General features: G+C 35.1%; 1 protein-coding gene across 3 annotated transcripts in view; it reads left to right on the top strand.

Annotated features, from left to right (window-relative positions):
* Positions 1–24522, top strand: part of AP2B1 (adaptor related protein complex 2 subunit beta 1) — a 1330026-nt gene that overhangs the window by 222472 nt on the left and 1083032 nt on the right. The window lies entirely within an intron of this gene.

Raw genomic sequence — 24522 nt, 5'->3', positions numbered from 1 at the left:
TAGCATAAAATTGATGTCCAGATGTTTACTGAACCCGACCCAATAAAGCCACGGACAGAGGCAACCAGTATATGTAACGTTTTATTGAAGAAAGTAGTAAATCACACTAAAAACACTCCATTAATGCTGTTTACAAATCCGTTTTCATTTCATCACACTTCATCAGATGTGGGTTAGAATGAAAAGCTGCCTTTTTTATATACAATCAAACCTGTGACATCAAAAAACTTTGAGCCAACCAAAATGAATTTCTAATATGAAATTAATTAATTAAACCTTTCAGATTGTAATAAGAACCTTAAAAAATGTTTGTGAATATTTATTTATAACATTTTCATACTGACATACATCTTTAATGTATGAAATTTCTGGAACATTGCTTTTATTTTGATTTTAATACTTTATTATTCAAATATGAAAAGGTCTTATTGTTTATATTTCATGGTTTTTATAGCCACTTATATAATTCGCTCCTTTTAAGCAGCAGATGGCGCATGGATTCTGATGCACAAATGAATCAAGGAACCTATAATTTTTATTAACTTTTATTTATTTACTTATTTACACTCATGACCATCCTGTTTTTATTTAAATGTGTTTTAATTCATTTTACAATTATTTTATCTTTGGCAGTAAATATTCATTTGAACATTTTTTAAGGTTCTTATTACAAATTGAAAGGTTTAATTTATTTCATATTAGAAATTCATTCTGGTTGGCTCAAAGTTTTTTGATGTCACAGGTTTGATTGTATTTAAAAGGTCAGCTTTTCATTCTAACCCACATCTGATGAAGTGTGATGAAATGAAAACGGATTTATAAACAGCATTAATGGAGCGTTTTTAGTGTGATTTACTATTTTCTTCAATAAAATGTTACATATACTGGTTGCCTCCATCCGTGGCTTTATTGGGTCGCTTTCAGTGCACCTTTTTCATGGTTTATTGGATTTTGGTGTACTTTTGCCTGCATTTGGATTTTATTGATGTCCAGATGTATCATCCTCTGAACTGAGAGCCTGAGAAAATGCCAGTCCAGGGTAAAGAAAAAGGTGACCAGTACATCCAGAAGGCAAATGGACCAGGGGAGGAGGGAGGGAGTGAATACTGCAACAGTGAAGAGAAGGACATCTACAGTTATGGTAAGATTTTACACAACTGTACTATGTCCTTCCATTTCACTGCTGCTGTCTGTATTCATAACATTAGGGAGAGTGACAAAGCTCAGGAAGAAACTTAGAAGGAGGAAGGACCAGCAGAGCTGTCTAGGAGGCCATGAAGGATCCATCTTGTAGTGCTTGGTGAATATATGCACAAAAGTCCAGGTAGCTGCCTCAAGTATCCAAAGCCTTGAAAAAAGCACAAGAAGAAGCCACAGTCCTAGAAGAATGAGCCTTAACAACATACAGAAAGCTCTTACCATGAAATCAATAACAAAAAGAAACTGCTTTTGAGATCCAAGAAGTAACAGTTTGCTTGGATACAGCTAATCCTAAGGACGTAGCAATAGTCTGACACAACTCCAGCTAACAAAAGAAGCATGCACTTCACTAGAATCCTGGCTAACTAATGCACATGTACTCACCCCCCCCCCAAAAAAAAACATAGGCTCCTCTTCTTCACTGCAAAACTCTACAGTCCTGAAAAATGAGAATTAAAAATATTTTACTTGATAATGAAATAGTAGTCCCCCCCCCCCCACATAAAACTGCTAGGAATAACAATTGATGATGATCTCAAGTTTGTCCAGCATATCAAAAATAACATGTAAGAATTAATCGTGGGGAGGCGGAGCCTGGATGGCCAACTGAGAGCAGTGAATTTTGAGAGCTCCATAAACTAGTATAGGAAAATTTTATTATCTTTACGTTTAAAACATCAGAAATCTATAGATAAACTACTAAACTACATAAATATCAATTTTGGTGGAGATGTACAAAAATTTTCCTGTCAAGTAACTTGGAGATGTATTGAGTCAGTGAATATGAACAACTCAAGGAATTCTCATCCAGATGCTGCTTTAAACAAAGAACTGCAAATGATGACATCTACCTTACAGGAACTATCTTTGAAGATAGGTGGCTTTAAAAATGACTTGGAAAACCTCAAATTAAATTCTCAAAAACAGACTGATACTCTTAAGGAACTATTACAGCAACACCATACAAAAATAAGATATACAGACATCTCTAAATGACATTGAAGGGAGATTCAAAGAGGAAGAATTCCAAAAAGAATTTCTGCTTAAACAGAATTCATGGCTGCTTAACAAAATAGATGACTTAGAAAACAGGAAAAGTAGAAACAACATAAGTTTTTTTGGTATGCCTGAAAGCACTGAAGGAGACGACATTATTTCATTCTTAACAACCCGGATTCCTGAATTTTTAGACTTGAAAGAGGGACTTTCATTTGGAATTGAAAGGGCGCATAGAGCACTGAAGAAACCTGCTTCTAACTCAACAAATACTCCACCTAGATCCATAGTTATAAAATTTCTTTCATTTCTGGATAAGGAACTAATATTAAAATCTGCTTGGAGAAAATCGCCCTTAAAATACAATCAAGTCTGATAACGTTTGACAATTATTCTGCCAGAATACTAGAGTAAAGGAAAAAAGTCTGGACAATAATAAAACTTTATGTTGAAACAAAACAGAATTAAAGCACAGCTGGCCTTTCTGGCCAAGATAAAAGTACTTTATGCAATGAGATGAGAACCTTTAATGACTTAGAAGAAGCTACTGTATTCATCAAAAACAACAACCTAGTGTCTATCCCAGAAGAAATGGAATGGATGGCCCCTACTCTTAAAAGAATAAAAGAAACAAATCCTTGGACTGATGCTAGAAAGAAGAAACAAAAAGCTGATTCCAAGATAGCCATCCCAAAAAATAACTCTTACAGCTACATATCTCAAAGTATCAACTGATATGGTACATCACTTATCTGTTCTTATTTAAAAAAAAAAAAAAAAAAGGAGGGATTCTTAAACTGAGAAACGGTAATAATTTATTCAGAATGTTCAAAGAATCCAGTAATTCTTCACAAACAAAGGTAGGTCGAAATGGGTTACTATTTACATTGTATATAAACCAAACAAAGCAACATATAATACAAACCTAGAAGTTTCTCTTCCCCTACTTGAACTCAATGAATACTTATCTTGTTCATTTTTTTTACTTATAATAATTTAAGTAATTCATTAACTAATTCATCAAGGTACCATTCATCAGAGTTCAGACTCAAATGTAAGAAATTAACATCATATATAATAGCAGTAACAGAGTGTTAGGAAAAAAAATGCTGTCATGGAAACTAATGCCTTCTTCAGTTTAAGTATGATTTAGAAATGTCATGTATATCCTGGTTAAATAATAGTAGCAAGCTCAAACATAGTTGATATCAATTATGGCAGGTATCATAACTTTGAGTGCTGTTTGGTTAAGCCTGACATGGTGTGTGTAGGTGCAGCTGTGTCTGGCAGCTGTTGTATGTTGATGTTTTTGTCTCCGTGAAGCTGTGGGTTGCGGCTTGTGATTGAGGTTTACTGATGCTTGTGTATTAGAGACATTTGGTATTTTAGCCTGGATCCAGTGGAAGGGGTGGATAAAATTGTGATTTGGGATCTTTTGGCAGAGAATAGTTTGTTTACACATCTGCTGAGTGACAGGTGGGAAGGCTGGAAGAATGTGTTATCTCTTGTTGTGGCAGCTTGTTGGGAGTTTTATTCTCTTTTTTTTTTTCGTCTGTTTGCTCTCCGTTCTTTTCCTGGCAGCTGCCTCGCTGAAAGGGAGTGAGTTTAGGCTTGAAGTTGCAGTGAAGTGAAGCTTTGCTTCAGGTGCAGTGCTAGCCTTTGGTATCCAGTACACAGACACACTAACAGAAACAAATGCTCCCAGGTTGTTATGGTAATGGAGACAGAGTGACGATAATGCTTAATGGCTCTCAGGAGCCCCTGAGATGATTCTCGGCAATGAAGCTTTTGTTTAAAAAAAAAAAAAAAATATATATATATATATATATATATATATATATCTATATATATATAAAATAAAAGGGCTGTTTTAAACCACATGTACATATATTGATGGTCTCCCAACACTTTGTTTAGCTCATTAAGTTGATTCTTGATAAAAAAAAAAAAAAAAGGCGCAATTTTATATTTAAAATGCATTTTGGTCCAAACACATTAAGGACTTACATAAGAGTGGAAGTCTGAGTTATTGTGAAAGGCTAAGAGCACTTGGTCTTGTGCAGTACCCTTTGCAGTGGTCTTGGAGATGAGCTTGCTTGGATATGTTGGGCATATGGGGATAGCTGATTCTAGGAGTGTTTGGGGTTGCCAGGAAGTGCTAGAGAATCATCAGATTTCCTTTGTGGAAATATCTGTGGGAATGGAAGGTGTGTTGAGTGGTTCACTGGCAGAGTGGCCACTGCATGGAATGGGCTGGTAAAGTGGAACAGGACAAAAATTGCTTTGGGTATTTTAAGAGCAGCCTGGAAACGCACCACATGAACTAGTGAATGGTATTCTGGCAAAACTGGATGGGCATTGTTCGTGCTTGAAGTACTGATGTGTGTATGTAAGGAGGGAAATATACTTATAACAAATAAAGTAGAAGGGTCTCATCATGGGTTTGTATATAATACTACTGTTTTAACTTGTCATAAATGACATACACTACATTGAACATCAACGGGAAACATGATTATCTTCTTGTATAAGTAAATATGCATAAGTCATGTAATGCCTTTAACTTGAATTGTAGTTTTTGTATCTCCTCTTGACCGTATATAATACTTAAGCAGTTACCAAGGTAACTAATGTTTTATACATGACATCAAATTGACAGTTGTTCAAGAGAAACAATAGAAGCCTGAACTTGAAGTGTCACAGAATGTAACAATCGTATTCTGAACAAATAGTATTAAGTTGACAATAGACACTCTGTTTAATAACATGGGCTTGTGTGCAATAACACTAGTGTTTTAACTTGTCATAAATGACATACACTATATTGAACATCAAGGGAAAACCTGATGATTTTCTTATATAAGTAAATGTGCATAACAAGTCATATAATTGCTTTAACTTGAATTGTGGTTTGTAACCAGTCTTGACCATACATAATACTTAAGCTGTTACCAAGGTAACATGTTTTATACATGACATCAAACTGACAAAAGGGAAACAATAGAAGCCTGAACTAGGAATGTCACAGAATGTAACAATCACATTCTGAACAAATAGTGTTAAATTGACAATAATCACTCAGTTTAACCTTTGCTGATTTATACAAAATAGAATGTTGCCATTTAAATCTAAAAACGTTCAGTATATGCCATAAAATGGCAATTTATGAATATGGAAAGGGAACTTGTAATCATTAATCACAATAAGTGAATGTTGTTTTTAATCTATAATTTTTCTCATTTTATAATAAGAAATGACAGATATGAAAATCCTTATGTATAGAAAATGAGGGGAAGAGGGGATGCACTGATAATTAAAATGCACTAACTTTCATCAATGTTCACATAAAACAAACTTGATGCTTTAAGTAAGTTAGCAACAAACAAAGTAATTACTTAAATGCTGGCAAACAATGAAATATAACTTGATATAGCCAGTAAAATACATTGTATTATAAACATTAGGTATAAACATTATTACCATCTATTTATATTAAGTAATACATTTTGAAATACTTCATCAGTAAGGGTGAATGTGTTAAATAACTGTGTGCTATAATCTTTTACTGAAGTTTTTTATATGATACATCCTACTTTACTGTGATTGAATTGCTTGTCATCTATCTTTCATGTAAATATTAATTGCTTATACAATAAGTAGACATTTATATTGTATTAGAACTCTGTCTAATCTACAGTAGTACTATATCTGTTCAAAATAATATAAATATTGCTTATTCCTGTTACAAATATTCTCCATATGAAAATCCAATTTATGGAGCTCAGATGTTCTAGATTGTCAAGATACAAGTGATAATCTGATGGACTTAGGTTTGGCCATCAGATTAGAAATTATTTCCATTCCATTGCTAGTGCGGATCTTAGTTTTGTTACAATTTATTAATTTAAAGTATTTCACAAAAAAATTTTAGTATGCCTGACCAAAACATTACTTTATTGGTAAACACTCAAAGTATAAAACTGATAATTTCCTTTAAAAGCTCAAACATATACTTTATAGTTATCAGAGGAAAATGTTTAATAGTCACAATAAAACAAAAAATACATAATCTGAATAACCTAAGATGGATTTAACTTTATTATCTTTAAATACCAGTGGCTTGAACAGTCTTGGCAAGAGATCAAATCTACTGAAATATTTAAAACTGAACAAAGCACAAATTGTTTTCTTTCAAGAAACTCATTTCAAAACAAATGACAATTACAAATGGAATCCTAAGGAATATATGATGTTGGCGCAATCCACTTATAAGACAAAAACAAAAAGGGTAACAGTTTTATAGAAAACAAATGTGATTAACCCAGAAATCATAAGTATGAAGATAAAGAAGGCCTTATGGCATTAGTAATAGTTAAATATAATAGAATATGGACCCTAGCCAATCTATACTGGTTCCCAGGCATTGGAACAGGATCTGTTAAACACTTGGATTTCATTTCCAATAATTATAAAGGCAACTTAATATTAGGAGGAGATTTTAACTATATATTTGATATTTCTGTAACTACAAATGAAAGACCACTGCATACATCTGCTCTATCAAAAGCTTTAAACAAGTGGGTAGAATAATTTCATCTTGTAGAAACTTTCAAATTTAAAGAAGATAAATCTTTGTTGTTTTCCCATCAAGATCACAGATTTGGTATCAAAACTAGAATAGGTAAACTACTTGCTGCCCATGACTTGCACACTAAAATCATTACTTTCTCAATCACTCCCTGCCCGTTTTCAGACCATAATTCATTTATACTAAAACTTCATAATGGGTACAAACCATTAATCTTTAACTCCAGAATTCAAGCATATAGAACTAAAATAAAAGAGTTCAAACCCTGGTTATTATCTGAATTACAGTTCTTCTTGGATATTAATTACACCACACAGATAAATAAAATAATGACATGGGACTCATTAAAAGCTTACATATATGGTAAAACCCTAACTTGGTATAATAAAAGTCAGAGAATGGGATTCTGAATTATTAGATCTTCAATCCAAACTTTTGTCAGTAAAAGCTGAAAAAAATCAAAATCATTTGGAGATGAAAAAGAAAGTAGAAGTATTAAACAATAAATACAAATAAATTCTAAAGCAATAGGAGCGAGAAACGAACTGAGCGATATCCAAGGAATAAGATAAAATAAAATACAGTTTTATTAGTGCTTTCTGAGGGGTCGGTGCCTCTCCTTCAGAGAAAATATAAACCAATTAATCAACCTTATATAGTGAAACAAATAAGACTAATTAATCAATTAAATCAATAAAAACACATTGTCATCCTTTTATAAGGGGAAATGTTGCTCCTGTAAGCAATATTAACAGTAGGTATTCTATACTTTTTAGTTTTGTTTAATTTTATAGAATATGTTGTCTTTTTAAAATTGCTTCACACACACTTTCTTATAGGAGCAGCATTTCCCCTTATAAAAGAATGACAATGTGTTTTTATTGATTTAATTGATTAATTAGTCTTATTTGTTTCACTATATAAGGTTGATTAATTGGTTTATATTTTGTCTGAAGAAAGAGGTGCCAACCCCTCCGAAAGCGCTAATAGAACTGTATTTTATTTTATCTTATTCCTTGGATATCGCTCAGTTTGTTTCTCGCTCCTATTGTTTTAACTACTTTGCTGTCTTTGGTTTGTGGTTGGCTGTCTTTATGGCGAGCGAGACTGGAGCTCTATCTCAAGGATTGTTATTTACTCAAGAAGAATCCAACAACACTACTAATAGCAATAAGGCTGGGTCCGCAGAGACGAATGCCGTAGGCAATTTAATGGCTCTAATTCAAATCTTGCTTGGACGCGTTGATAGCCTTACCCAGCGGATGGACTCTCTTACATCTAATGGAGACATTGCTCCCCAAAGGAGTCTGGTTCATAGTGAAGCAATCCAACGTAATTCACCCGGGCGGAACCAACTTTCCAGTTCTGGGCCTGACCGAAGCACATCTCAACCCAATGACATTCAACCCACTCAGGGTCAGGTTTTTCAGCAAAGCAGCAGTAATAATCGAAATAATATGCAAACTGCCAAAACTCGCTCTTTTCCATCTATGGTTAACTTTTTGAATAACAATAATTTTTTTGGCCCTGACACTGGTAGCGGAACCTCGCAAGAGCAGCTTTTGGGGGCGAGTAACATAACAACGTTAATAAATGACTTTGATCATAAATTGTACAGATGTAAAAAGTTACAACTGGAAATAGCCTACTTGCAGGAATGTACTGATAAAAAGATTGTACCTAAAGGGTTGCGGCAATGGCGCTACTCAGTAGGCTTGATTGAAAGTTCACCCTTTCATCGTGAGCTCTTGACCCTTTTTGACAAGCAGGGGTTTGAGTTCGTAATGTTACTAATTAACCAATACAAAAGTGAAATTAATTGTCTGAAACGGGAACTTGAAGTTTAGAACATGCCATTAAAACAGACAATGAATTATTTCGTTACAAATGCGAGTATGCCAGAATCTTACCAGTATTGAGGCCACTATGGCGAAGGTACTTGTTACCAAGAAGAAGAAAATTACAAGAGACCTACAGGAATATGCAAATAATAGAGCATACCCCCGTCCACCTTTTAATACACAGAACATAAGTAATCAGGACGTCCTTTCTGAAATTGACAATGGTTTACAAGATGAAAATAATAGCTTCATAAATGGAGAATCCAACACTCATGCAGGGGAACCACAACCTCTACGTCGGAGTGAGAGACTAAATAACAATAATAGTAATGGTTATAATAGCAACCATTCTTCCCATCAGCAAGGGGCTTAAAACAACAACAGTAATCGGCCCAGTACTAGCAACCAACAGGGTTTTCAGAGGTATCAGAATGTTCAATACATCAACTGCAAGACTAACAGGAATCGGGGTCAGCTGAGGAACAGATGGAACCAACGCAGGAGATGACCAGATACCACCTTAAAGACCCTCAAATACTCATCAGTTCCAGGGGGGGGGGACTTTAAGATATACAACTATACTGTCTTAACCATTACTCAAGATATGGTGGACTTTTTCTCTAAAGGTTTGTCCTTTGTCCCCCATATGAACATGGACATTGTTAAAACTATAATGTACTTGAAATTATTTGTGCGTAAATTAAATTTGAATGCCCTAATGGGGGGGGGGTCCTACTTAAATTAATTCCCTCAGGGTTTCAAGCCTTTTTAATCCACCTTTACACACAAGTTTAAGTTCCTTTGAAAAAATATGTGAGATGGATTTAAGAGTCATCGCTAATGACAAAGATACTAAAAGGAACATCAACATTAACATCACAAGAAATGAGCATGAATTTTTGAACCTATTGCATGAGTGTAACATTAGGGTTATGAAACCCGATAAAGGGGGAGGGCTGGTCTTTATGGACCAGAATACATATATTGAAAGTATGAATAAACACCTTACTACTAGGGCTTACACTCAAGCTAGTATTAATGAACTGAATATAGCCTATAAAAAAATAACTACTATACTGGATGATCTCTTTTTAGAAGGAACTTGTGACTTAGATGTGCATCAATATTCAACTGTGATTGCTCCTAGAATACCAGCTTTGTTTGGGACACCTAAAATCCATAAGCGATGCACTGATCCCATTTTAGACCCATTGTGGACGGACGAGGGTCCGTGACATATGGATGCGCCAAATATATAGACAGCATCCTAAGGCCCCTTGTAGAACACGATCCCCAGATTTGTAGGGACTCATGGAGTTTTCTGAACAATATAAGTAAACTACATTTCCAACAAGACTTTTGTTTTCTCACAATCGATGTAAAGGATTTATACACTGTAATACCTCAAGGCTTAGGACTTGAATGGATAAGAGATTTTTTGACATTAAGACATATTGATGAGAACTATTTATTTGGTAGAAACTCTACTGGAAATTGTCTTAACCAATAACTATATGGTCTTTGATGGGCAGTTATACCTACAGAGAACTGGGGTTGCAATGGGGTCACCCTGCGGAGGTAGCTTCGCTAATTGTGTAATGGCCCATTGGGAGAACACCCTATTATTTAACAACGTTTTATTCCTGGATAATGCCGCTTGGTATACTAGATACCAAGACGACATGTTCCTGATTTGGAAGGGACCGAAAGCCGTAATTCTGACTTTCATCACTAGTATATCACAAATGACCGATTTTTTTTAATTACTTATAGTATACATGACACCAACATTAATTTTCTTGATATCAGTCTGTTTAAGGACGCAATAAATTCCAGATATAAAAGCACAATTTACAGAAAACCTACTTACTCCAATTCCTTCCTGCATTTTACCAGTAGCCACCCTTACCATCAGAAAAGAGCTGTTGTTAAAGGGCAGATGGTAAGGGCAGCTAGAATGGTATCGGAGTCTGATTTTGCAGAGGAATGTAAGCTCCTGGCCTCCATGTTTATTAATGAACTCAATGAGGAATTAAACCCACAGCTAGGACAGCTGTTTAATCAAAGTCTTACCTCTGGATACTGCACAGGGGGTGCGGCACTGCAACTGTGGTACGCCTTATCTGCAAAGCCATGGAGAGGATCATAATGGACCTCATAAATAAAGACATAGGGAATTTGCAGACTTTGGATCCAACCCAGTTTGGCTTTGTCAAAGGCAGATCATGCCTTTTAAACTTGGTTGACTTTTTCGAACAGTCACCAAAGCCATTGATGAGGAAAGGCAGTCCATACAAAAACTCATCAGCTTAAATGTCAATCCATACATCACAAGATGGGTTGCAAACTGGCTGAGTGACAGAACCCACAGGGTCAGAGCTGCTGGCATGTCAGACTCAAAGCCTGTCACAAGTGGTGTCCCACAGGGCTCAGTCCTTGTTTGGCATCTACTTTTCCGTACAAGCAAACACAGGAGGGTTATGGCTGACAAAGTTTGCAGATGACTGCAAACTCATCTGACACAGATATCCTTCAGAAGGGTCTAAAATGCATAGTCATACCCTTCGGAAAAACAAGGTTACCCTAGCTACCAAATAGGTGGCAATCCACTGAGCACAGAAGAAGTTATCAGGGACCTGGGGACCCAGGTTGATAGTAGTCTGTCATTCGACACCCATGTAGCTAAAGTAGTTAGGAAGACCTTCTACATTGCCCACCTTATCATGAAGGGATTCTCATCTAGATACTCATCACTCATCAGACCAATGATTGAGTACAATGCCCAATTCGAATGTATCTGACCCGACGCAGCAGCTGGAGAGGCCACAAAGTTCCTCACCAAAAGGATAAAGGGTCTCAAAAATCTGTGCTGCTGCTGCTGCCTGACTGAAAGAACTCCAGTCTCATTCAGCTTTCAGAGCTTTGACCTGGGCTGACATGCCAAGGCCATGTCAAACCCAGATTTGATGAATATGCTTCACCTCAAAAATCTAGATCCATCAGAGCCACAATTCATCACCCAAAGACTCCTATGCTGTGGAACAAAATCCCAGAAATCTTGACCAATGGATGGGAGATCGCAGATACCCCCCAGATTACCTCTCAGTCACACTGCGACGAGAGGCACAGCAAAATAATGGGTATAGTTTATGAACCTATGAACCTATGAATAGAGGCTACCCTGAACCTATGGTGGCTAACATTGTCTTGGAAGTTACTTATAAGCGAAAAACAGGCCATTTTAAGCCCCTTTTGCAGAGTAATACAGACCAAATTGTTGAAAATATTGACAACCAACACAATTTGGCTGCCACTAACCAGGGAATATAATTTTAAAACTAGCTTCCTTTGTACTTACTCTTTAGACCACCTTAGAATAAGGGATATGCTAAACAAAAATTGGTCTCTAATAATTGAGGATAGTGGGCTCCTCAGAATTTTAGGAGAAAAGCCTAAAATAACTTATAGAAAAGGAGCTAATCTCAAAGTCTTATTGGAAAGAAAGAGGAATAACCTACATTGTAGGAACCATGGAATGTTTAGATGTGGGTCATGCCAACAGTGTAGACACTTGAGCATTGATTCTAAGGACACCATTAGAGAGAAGACATATAAGGGTAATGGCAAGTATAATTGTGAAACTAAGGGCATGATCTATTCAGCCTGTTGTGATAAATGTGCAGCGTTTTACATTGGTAAAACCGAAAGGAAGATCAAGCAGCGCATATACGAACACCAATATGCCATTCATAAAAAAGATACAACTAATGTCCTAGCTAGGCAGACATTGACTATCCTGATCATAGGTTCAAATTTACTATACTACAACAAAGATTAATTGATGAAAGAGGGGGGCCCTGGCAACTACAACTGGAAATAGATGAGATTATGTGGCAAATTAGTACAACGGCCCACATGTTCCCAGGCCTTAATGAGTATGTCTCTATAAAATGTATTTTGAAGTATTTAGCCCTAAGAAGGTAGTCTGTTTCTTTCACTAAGATCAATGAATATTTTAATATGACACCAGAATATTACATATTATATGAATACATTTGTAATTATTTTACCTTGCTATATATGACAAAACGTTTTATTATAGGATTAGGTTTCTGTGTATTTATTTATCCACAAGATGTTAGAGTATTTATATTTATATTTACCCATCTTAATAATTTAGAAAGTTTCTTTATGGTTACAGTGTACTATATACACACTAGAAGTAGCTATTTTGTATATGGTATAGTTAATATATTTTGTAACAGATATCATTTGATTGGTTGTTGTCATTCACAATACATTATTATCACAATAAGTTTTGTATTCGTATATTTTGAGTAGGTAGTAAAAACATTTATTTTATTTCTCTAATAGGTTTTTATTTAAAGGTGGTTGTGTGCTAAATTTATAGGTATTTACAATCTCTTATTCCTATAAGATGTAAAACATCTGAATTGTCTCATACAAATTTCAACTACTGGTTTGACTTTTTTAATAAAATGTTATATGACTGGCATACAGGATAGCATACACATAAATTTTTTAACAATAGGTATTATATACTTTTTAGTTTTGTTTAATTTTATAGAATATGTTGTCTTTTTTTTTAAAATTGCTTCACACACACTTTCTTATAGGAGCAACATTTCCCCTTATAAAAGAATGACAATGTGTTTTTATTGATTTAATTGATTAATTAGTCTTATTTGTTTCACTATATAAGGTTGATTAATTGGTTTATATTTTGTCTGAAGAAGGAGAGGCACCGACCCCTCCGAAAGCACTAATAAAACTGTATTTTATTTTATATTATTCCTTGGATATCACTCAGTTTGTTTCTCACTCCTATTGTTTTAACTAGTTTGTTGTCTTTGGTTCGTGGTTGGCTACAAATAAATTCTAACACCTAAAACAAATTTAGCTTTAGAAAAACTAAAATTTAATACCTTGGCCACTTCTCCCAAATATCTACATACTTTATCCACAAGAATCAAAATACAATCAAAAGCTAATAACATTAGAAGTATCTTCCATGAAAAGAAAGGGAAAAATGTCTCTGATATAGGTGACATTCTTGATGGCTATAGAAATCACTATGGAGCATTTCCAAAAATAAAATGTACGTATCGATCAATTAAATTTAGATGAAAAACATACTAATAAAAAAAACTGAAAAATTAAAACTAGATCTGCAAGCACCCATATCCTACAAAGAAATTACATACAATAAAAGAGGGTAAAAATAATAATGCTCCAGATATAGATGTCATAATTATGGAAATATATAAACTTTTTCCTTCAAAGAGACTATCTTTCTTCCATAAAGCTCTATTAGAAATCCAGTCACAAGCTTTAATACCACCCTCTTGGAGATGTTCCTTAATCACACCAGTCCTAAAGGAAAACAAATCCCCAAACCTCTGTACCTCATATAGACCTATATCATTATTATATAATGACTATAAGATATTTATGACAGTATTAACTAACAGAATGAAAATACCACTATCCAAAACAATTAATAATGATCAAACACACACATGATAAAATTAAAAGGATAATTTCTCTTATAGATTGTTAATAAAGAAAATAAACACTCATAATTGAATTAGATAGAGAGAAAGCCTTTGATTCCTTAAATTGGGACTATTTATTTAAAATCCTAATGCTGTTTGAATTTCCTGCATCCTTTGTTGATCTCCTAAAGAATATATATGCATACAAATAATTTAGCATATGTCAAGTTAGGTCCTGAATCTATACATATAACAAAAGGCACTAAACAGGGATGTCCCATGTCACCTATTTTATTTGCTCTGGCTATTGAAATATTGGCAGATTCAATTCGTAACAATATAAAAAATCAAAGGAATAGATGTTTATGAACAATACAATTCTAAAGTAATGCTATTTGCTGATGACATATTACTAACATTATCTAATGCAAAAGCCATTAGAAGAATTGGATAGATTAATTGACAAATTTCACATGACTTTAGGACTCCATTTCAATAAGTCAAAATCAAAATTTGTATTTTTAAATAAAAAAAAACTGCAGACTAAGGGGGATCACATCATAGTGAAACAATAATCTACCTTAAAATGTCTATTAATTGAGTTATGCAAGGATAATAATGAATTAGTCTCAAAAACTACAATAATATCATCAATACAGTTAAAATCTCTGTGGGAAAAAATGGAACAAAATAATATTAACATTTGAAGATAGACCTCAGATAAAAATGGTTTTACTGCCCAAGATCGTATATATAGTATTGACAATACAACTGTTACCAGAAAGGAATATACTTAAAGAAATAAATTCATGCCTAATAAAATTTTTATGGTTTTCCAAAAGAAACAGAATAGCTTTAATACATCATATCAGACTGTGGAAACAGGGAGGATTAAATTTTCCTGATATAGAAACATATATAAAAGCATAACTCTCTAAAATCTCAAATTGGATAAGTCCAAATTACTCTGCAAATTGGAAAGAATTACTAACTGTAATATCAATAAATTAATTTGATTTACAAAAAAATTTTCAAACATAAAAATAATTTGCCATGGCACATATTATCTATTAGTATGCAATATAACATAACTAAACCCACTAAAACTCATTTGATTAATTATTACATTGACTCATTTAGGAAAATTATTAATGCAAATATAGATTTAAAAATCTGGTTTGATCTTTTAATACCATTTATAGTCACAAAGAACTTTTCCACATAAATATAGAAAGAGAAATTATTAATTCCTTGTTTGTTGGCTCCGATGCATCAGAGAACTAAAAGTTTTAGATATGCAAGTAATAAAAACAATGTACAAATTCCACAATAGGACTGGCTAACTTTACAGAGTATTCTGTCATATTCACAAGGTTTAAGTAGAATAATTAACAATTCTTCATTTAAAGAAATACCTAAATTTATAAAATACATATATGAAATCGTATATAATGACTTTGACAAGGGAAACAGTATTTCAAAATTTTGCAAAATATTGCTTAACTGTAAAACAACACCCAAAACCTCATATTGGAAATATATAACAAAAGGACACACTGTACAGTTAACTGAAGATATTAAAACAAATATCGATAAAATATACATTCTTTACACAATACTGGAAAGTTTTTAATTGGAAATGCTTGCACAGAGCATTCTTAACCCCAGATAGAATCAGTAAAATTATTTCTTCCATAAAAGGAGTATGTTGGAGATGTGAGCAAGTACACAGTGCAGATTGGAACCACATTTTCTTTGACTGTGTTAAAATTAAGCCATTTTGGAATGGTATTAATAACTTTCTCCAAGCTTTATTTAATTAATCATTTTATTTAATTAAAGCTGTTGTATTATTAAATGTGAACATGTATCAAGTGTGGACTAAACTTGCAGTTTCAAGGAAGTGTATAACAAGAAGATTGAATGCGACCACAGTACCAACTTTGGAAGACTTCTACAGCCTACTGAAGACCACAGCATTATTGGAAATTAAAATTGAAGAACTAAGAATTTATTCAAAGCCATTTATCAATAACCCTTGGGGAAAAGTCTTATCGTTGATTGACACTATACAATAATTGATCAGACACTCTGATAATGGATTGGACATACTTATAAAGTGACTATAAACATTAAAATCGGTTATAGTGTCAGGCTGATGTAAATAGTGTACTTAGTTATTTAACATGTTATGTATAAATACTATGGAATTCATTCAAATGTAACTGAAAAATAAAAAAAAATGTTGAGAGAAAAAAAAAACATGAAACAGACCAAAAACTAGGAATACTCTATTTGGGGAAAATATCCCACATTTACTAAAGTAAAGTTACTCTGACTACCACCTGTCTCTTACCCTTAGTCCTACATGGAGCTATAATACTCACAAATCTACAAACCGGTCTAAAGATTTAACTCTAAGCTTGTTATAACCAAGTTGCGAAATTTGCTACAAATACTACCATTTATATCCATGACTGCCTTTCACTCAAGTCCCTTAACTGGTTAGAATTAATTCATCTAACATGCCCCCATCTACTCATTGCACACAACATTATGCATAAATCTTCAGCCTGTCCTGCTCTTAGTTCCATTCTCAACTGCTGCCATCCTACCAAATGCCTATGATCTGGTGGCAAACTACTCCTTTCACTTTATAAGCCAAATGGACTCTCTACTTTTACACAATAACCAGATGTTGAAACTCCCTACATTCACAGTGATACTAAAATAATTGTGAAATGAAAACCGGCACAGAGAGAAACAAACTGACACCAAGAACACTCTCTGTATGCTGGAAAAACGAGGAATTCACTCGAGTGATGAAAACACAATTTATTCCACGATGTGATAAAAACTCCACAGCATTTAGCAGCATATACAAAATAAAATGCATACTCCACAGTAACGCAATATCCACAGTCAAGCGCTTTCGTCCATCCGGACTTCTTCAGAACTGTGAAAATAAATGAATATTCTCTATTTAAAAAAGCATCAACCAATCACAATAAAATTTAAACAAATTATGCAAGTAACATTTTTTAAAAATACATACTTTAAAACACTCTGATTTTGTTATATGTGTACACATTAGTGCTGAAGTTAATATACCCTAAAATCACAATTTTTGTGCCGTATATTTTAATTCGGGCTTGAGAGAGAGAGTCATTTAAACCTGGTGTAACATTAGAATGATAACCTAGCTGCCATTTCATTTCAGCTCTTTCCAAGTCATTCTTCCAATCTCCACCCCTTATATCCTTTGGCACAACTTCCAGAATTCCAAAAAGAAAATTGTGATTAGGGTTGGTTTTAATATGCCTATATAACCCATTATTTTCATTCTGTTTTCTAATATCCTAGAGGTGCTCGTATATTCTCTTTTTCAGCATCCTGTCAGTTTTACCTATGTAAAAATGGAAACAGGTCTGGCAAACGGCAATATACACCATCCCATTTGTGTTAGTTACCCTTTGCCAACTTAATTTCAAAACTAGTCCCTTCAATGTGAACTATTGGGGATGTCATAATGTGCCTGCAATATTCACAGGCACCACATTTCATCGTACCTTTTGTACTTGTAAAAGGTTTAGAAATAGAATGTTCTAATAAAAATGTCATATTATTGTTGGTCCTAAATACAAATGTTGGTTCTGGTCCAAAAATTTCTTCCTTCTCTTTATTTCCTTTAAACAGTAACCAGTTTTTCCTTAAAACAGATTTTATCTTGTTAGTGTTCTCGTTATAAGTGATAACCATTGACTGGGTAAAATCACCTCTAGATTGAGTATTATTTTCATTTTCATCATGTAATTTAGCACCCAGCAGTGGTTTATATATTGCCCCCTCATTCACTTTATAACTTGATGACAAATGGGTAGCACAAATTCATAAGGGTACTTCCTTTCTACAAAAAAAGACCTACCAATTTACTCATTTCTAACTTAACTAATTCTAAATTTGAGCACATCCTTGCAATACGGACCATTTGGCCCTTCACTATATTCCTCTTGATATACAATGGATGGCTACTCATAATTTATAAGTAATCGTTGGAAAATGTAGGTTTTCTGTAAATCCTTGATTCAGAACATTTCTTTTCCACATTCTTTGACAATGTAACATCTAAATAATCAATCTTATCAACATTACAATTACCTGTGAATTTAAAATATTCACAACAATTGTTTAAGTAATTGATAAATTTTTCATGTTGAACATTATTTTTCCACAAGATAAAAATATCATCCAAAAACCTTAGATAACTGATCCAGCAGTCCACAAAGGGAGTGTTATGTATATAATGTTCCTCCCAACCCACCATAACCAGATTTGCAAACAAGGGTGCGCAGCTAGTACCCATAGCAACACCACGTATTTGTCTATAAAATTCCCCCTCAAAAAAGAAGTTGTTTTTCAAAACTATTTCCATCATCGTCATCACAAAATTCATCATAGTGTTACATAATGAAGTCCTTTCTAATAAAACTCTTATGGAAATATTCCAACCCTATTTCATGGGGAATAGACGTGAAAAGATCTACAACATCAATAGTAGAAAAAGAAGTATCACAATCAAAATACTCATTTTTTTATTCGACTTAAAAAGTCCCAGGAATCATTGAGAGTATAATCAGTATAAAGATTTTCTTACCACTCGGTCAATGAATACACCAAGTGAATATGTTGAACTATTTTGACTAGTAATTATTAATCTATAAGGGGGATCAATGATGTTTTTGTGTGTTTTTGGAATTCCAAATACAGTAGGTACTTTTGGATTGTTGTTAATCAGGAATTCAAAAACCTCTTCATTTATGACTCCGGAATTCAAAAACCTCTTCACTTATGACTCCTTGAAATAAGGAATCTTCTAATGTTAACTGAATTTTCCTATGTGCGATGTTAACTTCATTCTTAGAAACGCTCTCATATTTACCTTTTTCCTGTAACATGGTAAATATTTTAGCATTATAATCCTCAGTAGTCTCTATTGCCATCCCTCCCCCTTTGCTGGGTTTCATAAATCTCAACCCTTCATTTCTCTGTAACTTTGTCAATAATTCATTTTCTTCTCTGTTCAAATTATATTGTTTAATTTTGTTCTTACTTTGTGTGTCGTATATCTCCTGGGCTCAATTTTTCTCAAACTGAGCTATCAGAGGATGAAGGGGGGATTAAAACAACTTTTCTTCTTTATAATATTCTTTCCTGATTCAACAATGTTGTCCTTTAAACATAAAAGTTTCAAATTTATTTTACTCGTAAACATTTTTAATTCAGTAATAATATTAACATTAACTCACAAATCTACAAACCAGTCTAAAGACTTAACTCTAAGCTTGTTATAACCACGTTGCAAAATTTGCTACAAACACTACCATTTATATCCATGACTGCCTTTCACTCAAGCCCCTTAACTGGTTAGAATGAATTCATCTAACATGGCCCCATCTACTCATTACACACAACATTATGCATAAATCCTCAGCCTGTCCTGCTCTTAGTTCCCTTCTCAACTGCTACCATCCAACCAAATGCGTATGATCTGGTGGCAAACTACTTTCTCTCTATAAGCCAAATAAATCCCCTGGAGACTCTACTTTTACACAATAACCAGATGTTGAAACTCCCTACATTCACAGTGATACTATAATAATTACCATCAAAGTCTCACACTGTTCCTGTACTACTTCTGGATAAACTGCTACTGACCCTCTCCACACTCTTACTCACCCAACTGTCTTGATCCGATTTTATCTTAAAATATTTTGAAGCCTTCTGCTGTCCTAAAACAAATTCCCTGGGATTCATTAACACCAAAACGCCTTCACTAAGTATATACTGTTTTGAGTGAACAAACACAGATATAATTCACACTTTCCTCCTAATTTTAGTTTTCTTACTAATATTCTTGCAGTTTTAAATATTGACAGGGATTTATAAAGGTTTCCATAAAGTGTAGACTACACGTACACTTAGTATAATCGCAAAAAATGTGATAAGAATGTTCTTGAATACATATTGTGCACACTTAGTGTAGGCTTTATTGAATCTTGGCAAATTGACAAACTCTCTTTTACTTTTCTCTGTATGCGTGGGACTTGTATTATTTCATGAAATGTACTCTGTTCTTTGTAATGTTGTGAACTTCCAAGAAATGGACAGCTTCTTTTCTTTAGTACACATGCATGGAATCTTTGTGAACTGTGTATATTTGTGACTGTAAAATGTGTTTTTCTTTTTCCATTGCATTTGTGTATGGAATATTTGTGAAGTGTTTCTTATCTATGATTGTAAGCCCCATGTTGACTTAATGTTATGCAACTATTGTAGATGGAGATTTTTCTTACTGGGTCTCAGCTGAAAATGTATGGTTAGACCAAGTTGTACTTTCCTGGTAATGAAATGTCAGTAAATAAATAAATAAGTAAATAAATGGTCTTTTAGACTTTTGGGACTTTGCAACTAAAGTGTTGATCAAGGATTGTAGGTGTTGTTTATTGATGTTAGCAAAGCCTTTGCTCATGTGCATCATGGTACATATTAAAAAGCTTTTAACTGTATGTATTGAAACAAGATAGGCTGGGTGTGCCTACGTGACTGCTAAACAGGCATTGGAGAGTAAGACTAGGGTCACACTTCAGCCCCTTGCAAGAACTGAAAGCTGGCTTTCCACAGAGTTTTTGTCTTGCATTAACTTTTCTCTTTATATTGTCAGAAACCTTAATGTACCCCTTTCCTTGTAAGTATGCAATTGATTTTTAAAATTGCAAAAAAAAATAAATAACACTGACAACAGATCTGGTTGACCACTCCCCCTTAACCCCACCCCATTTGCCAGCTTTCTCTCCTATTACTACCACACTCAAATCTCTCACACCCACCCCCTTTAATTAAGCATCTGCCCTACCACCTCTCTACTGCACTTATCACCTACTATCCATCATTCCCCTACTTCCTATAAACCAAGCTTAATTCTCAAGCCTACTGTTTTTCTTTCTTACCACACCCTACTCTTAACTCCTCCCCCATTATTTTACCAATGTACATAATGGTCCTCTTACTCCTATCTACTTCACTACTTACTATCCTCACACTGTCCACATCCTACCACAATTCACCCCCCACATTTTACCCAAGTCTCACCATTCCAATCCCACAATCTAATGACAGTATACCTTTCTCCATCTCTATAACTCCCTCCCTTTTCACACATCACTTTACATACCTCGTCAGACTTAAACCCTCTTATCACTACTCTTTCCCCCCAAAGTTTAAAACTAAATCTTTCCTACCCTTTCCTCTTAGGGCTTCTCCCCCTACCTTTATTCTAACCCTTCTTGCAGGAGATATTCATCCTAACCCCGTTCCAGTTAACTCTACCCCCCTCACCCCCCCACCTCTTCCTCTTTCTCTCCATCCTCCTCCTTACCTCATAGCACTTCAACTGTCATAAACCTAAAGTTCATTGCCCTAAATATCTGTAGCACCTTGAATAAAAAAACCCTGATCTAGACCCCTGGATAGCATTACACTCACCTGACATAATCTCCATCTCTGAAACCTGGCTAAAACCCCATGTATCAAAGAAAGAAATCCTACCCCCAGGTTACAACATCTTCCGCCAAGACAGACTAACAAAGAAAGGTGGAGGTGTCGCTGTCCTCTTCTCTGAACATCTTTCTGTCCACCCTCTACCCTACTCCTGCCCTAGCTTTCACCCTGCTGAGATTCTTATAGTTAACTGCAACTTGAACAACAGAAAAAAATTGCCATTGTGTATATGTATGTATATATATATATATGTATATATATGTATATATACATATATATATATATATATATATATATATATACACACACCACCCGGCAATACAATCCCTACACTTGAACTCTTTTTTGTCTGGATCTCCCAAACTATCAAATATGAAACCATTATCCTAGGATCCTAGGGGACATTAGTATCGACTGGAGTACTGTCTCCTCCAACAACCCTAATGCTAGTATTAACCTATATGGCTTCTCCCAACTCATCACCTTCCCTACTCGCACTAATCAAAAATCCAAAGCCTTTTCTATCCTGGACTGGATACTTGCCTCCCACCCCAATCACTACCATAACCCCACCACCCTCCCAGACTCATTGAGTGATCGTCACCCTACCTCTGTCCAACTCTCCTGGTCTCAACCACCTAAAGTCCGTATCTACAAGGATTATCACAACCTAACACTTGCATCAATAAACTGGTCCTTCCTTTGGCCACTCCCCCTAGGGGAAGCTGTTCATAAATTTAATAATTTCTTCCTTAACAGTCTAAACTCCTTGGTTCCTATCAGACATATTTGAGTAAAAAAATAACTTTGCCGCCTGGATCAGCAAAAATTCTCCATCTCTTATGCAGAGGAGAGATTCCGCCTGGGGAGCCTGGAATAAGCTCAAAACCCCTTTCAGCTTCCAGCAATACCGGGAACTTCGTAACGCCACAAAAATACAAGTCACCCATGACAAAAAAACATTTCTATCTTAACCCTCAAAGAAACCCCCACTCCAACCCCAGAGAATTCTGGAGTACCGTTAAGAAGCTCTTATAGCCAGGAAATCCAACCCCTACCCCAGTAGCTCACTTCTAGAGACCGCCAGTCTTCTAAACTCCTTCTTCATAGACTCCACACAAAAGCTAATCAAACCACAAAAAGAATCTGACAATGATTCCACTCCACCACTCACCAATAGCACTCCTTTCTCACTCAAATCTATCCCAACATCTACTATTAGATCCCTACTCCATAAACTTAAACCCTGTTCCCCTTCAGCTAATGATCTTCCCCCTCATTACCTCAAACTCGCTACTCCCTCCATTGCCCATCCAGTCTCCATACTCCTTAATCGAGCAATACAGGAAAATCATCTCCCTGACATCTGGAAAAAGTGCTTCGTTATACCACTACATAAAGGAGGCAACTCCACTGACCCCCTCAAAATTCAGGCCAATAGCTATCCTATCTCCCCTCTCTAAGATTCTCAAAGTGTATACACAAACAACTCATGTCACATTTAATTCAAGAAAACCTTCTTACCCCTACACAACATGGCTTCCATCCTCCTCATAGCGCAACCACCACTCTATTATCCTTCACCCACTCTAATCTCCTCTGCTCTCAATAATAACCAAATTGTGTCCTGTCTTTTCCTTGACCTATGTAAGGCTTTCGTTATTGTATCTCACAATCTCCTACTCTCTAAACTTGCTTCCTTCAATCTTTTCACCTGTACTGTCTGCTGGTTCTCATCGTACCTATCTAATAGAAAGCATGCTGTTAAGTTGCTCTCTGCCGCATCTCCTCTCCTTCCTGTTCTAGCTTGGGTACCCCAAGGTTCCATCTTGGGCCCACTACTGTTCAATACCTTCACTAATGATCTCTCTCATTCCTGCCCCTACTCTAATATGCAGATGACTCTCTGATAATCACTACCTCTGACAACTTACCTCACCTGCAGTCCCTTACTCAAGACACCCTCCAACTCTGTTGAATCATGGCTCACATCTAAGCAACTCCTACTTAACCCCAACAAAACTACTACTGTTCCTCACCAAATCTCTCCATCATCTCAAGTGTTCTTTCTCCATATACTTTCTAAATAACACTATTATTAATGTCGATACACACACTAAACTTCTAGGTGTCTACATAGACGATGAACTTAAATTTGACCTACATATATTATAACTGCATTAAAAAGACTCACCAAAAGCTAGGATCGCTCTACAGACATAAAAACTTCCTAACACATGAATCCAAAATGTCCCTACCTCAAGCTTTCCTATTACCAACACTTCTATATGCTGCCCCCATCTTTACAAACCTCCAGAAAAAACTGTCATGCAAACTTGAACTAAGATTTGCCACTAACCTCCCCTGTTGTTCCCATCACTGCCTCTCCTTGAAAAACTTAATAGGCTTGAATTCCATAATCAACTCCTTCTGCCTCATCTTTGTCTGTCTCATTCCATCCTGCACCACCCCCTTGCCCGTCCTTCTCTAACTAGTCTTATGTCCCAAAATGTGAACTTCGCAGCTCTGACCAACAGATCCTTTTAATCTCCAAACCCAACAAGTCCATAGGGAAAAGTCTCTATACTCACTCTGTTGACACCTCCTGGAACAACCTCCCTCATGGCAACAGGTCGATTTAAAATCCCAGCAACTTCAAACTTGCTTTAAAAGAATATCTGCTCAGTACCAGGATTTGTTCTTGCCAAGACCCAACTTAAATCTTCTTCTACACCTGTCTTCCCCCTCATCTACCTTTCCTTATTTTCTAATTTCATCACTTTATTCTTACTTTTTCCTATGCTAAAGTATCCTTCCTGCATCT

The sequence above is a fragment of the Protopterus annectens genome, chromosome 2.part1 (genome assembly GCF_019279795.1).
Source record: "Protopterus annectens isolate FY-2018-M chromosome 2.part1, PAN1.0, whole genome shotgun sequence".
Taxonomy (NCBI): Eukaryota; Metazoa; Chordata; order Ceratodontiformes; family Protopteridae; genus Protopterus; species Protopterus annectens.
This window is presented reverse-complemented; position numbering and strand designations above follow the sequence as displayed.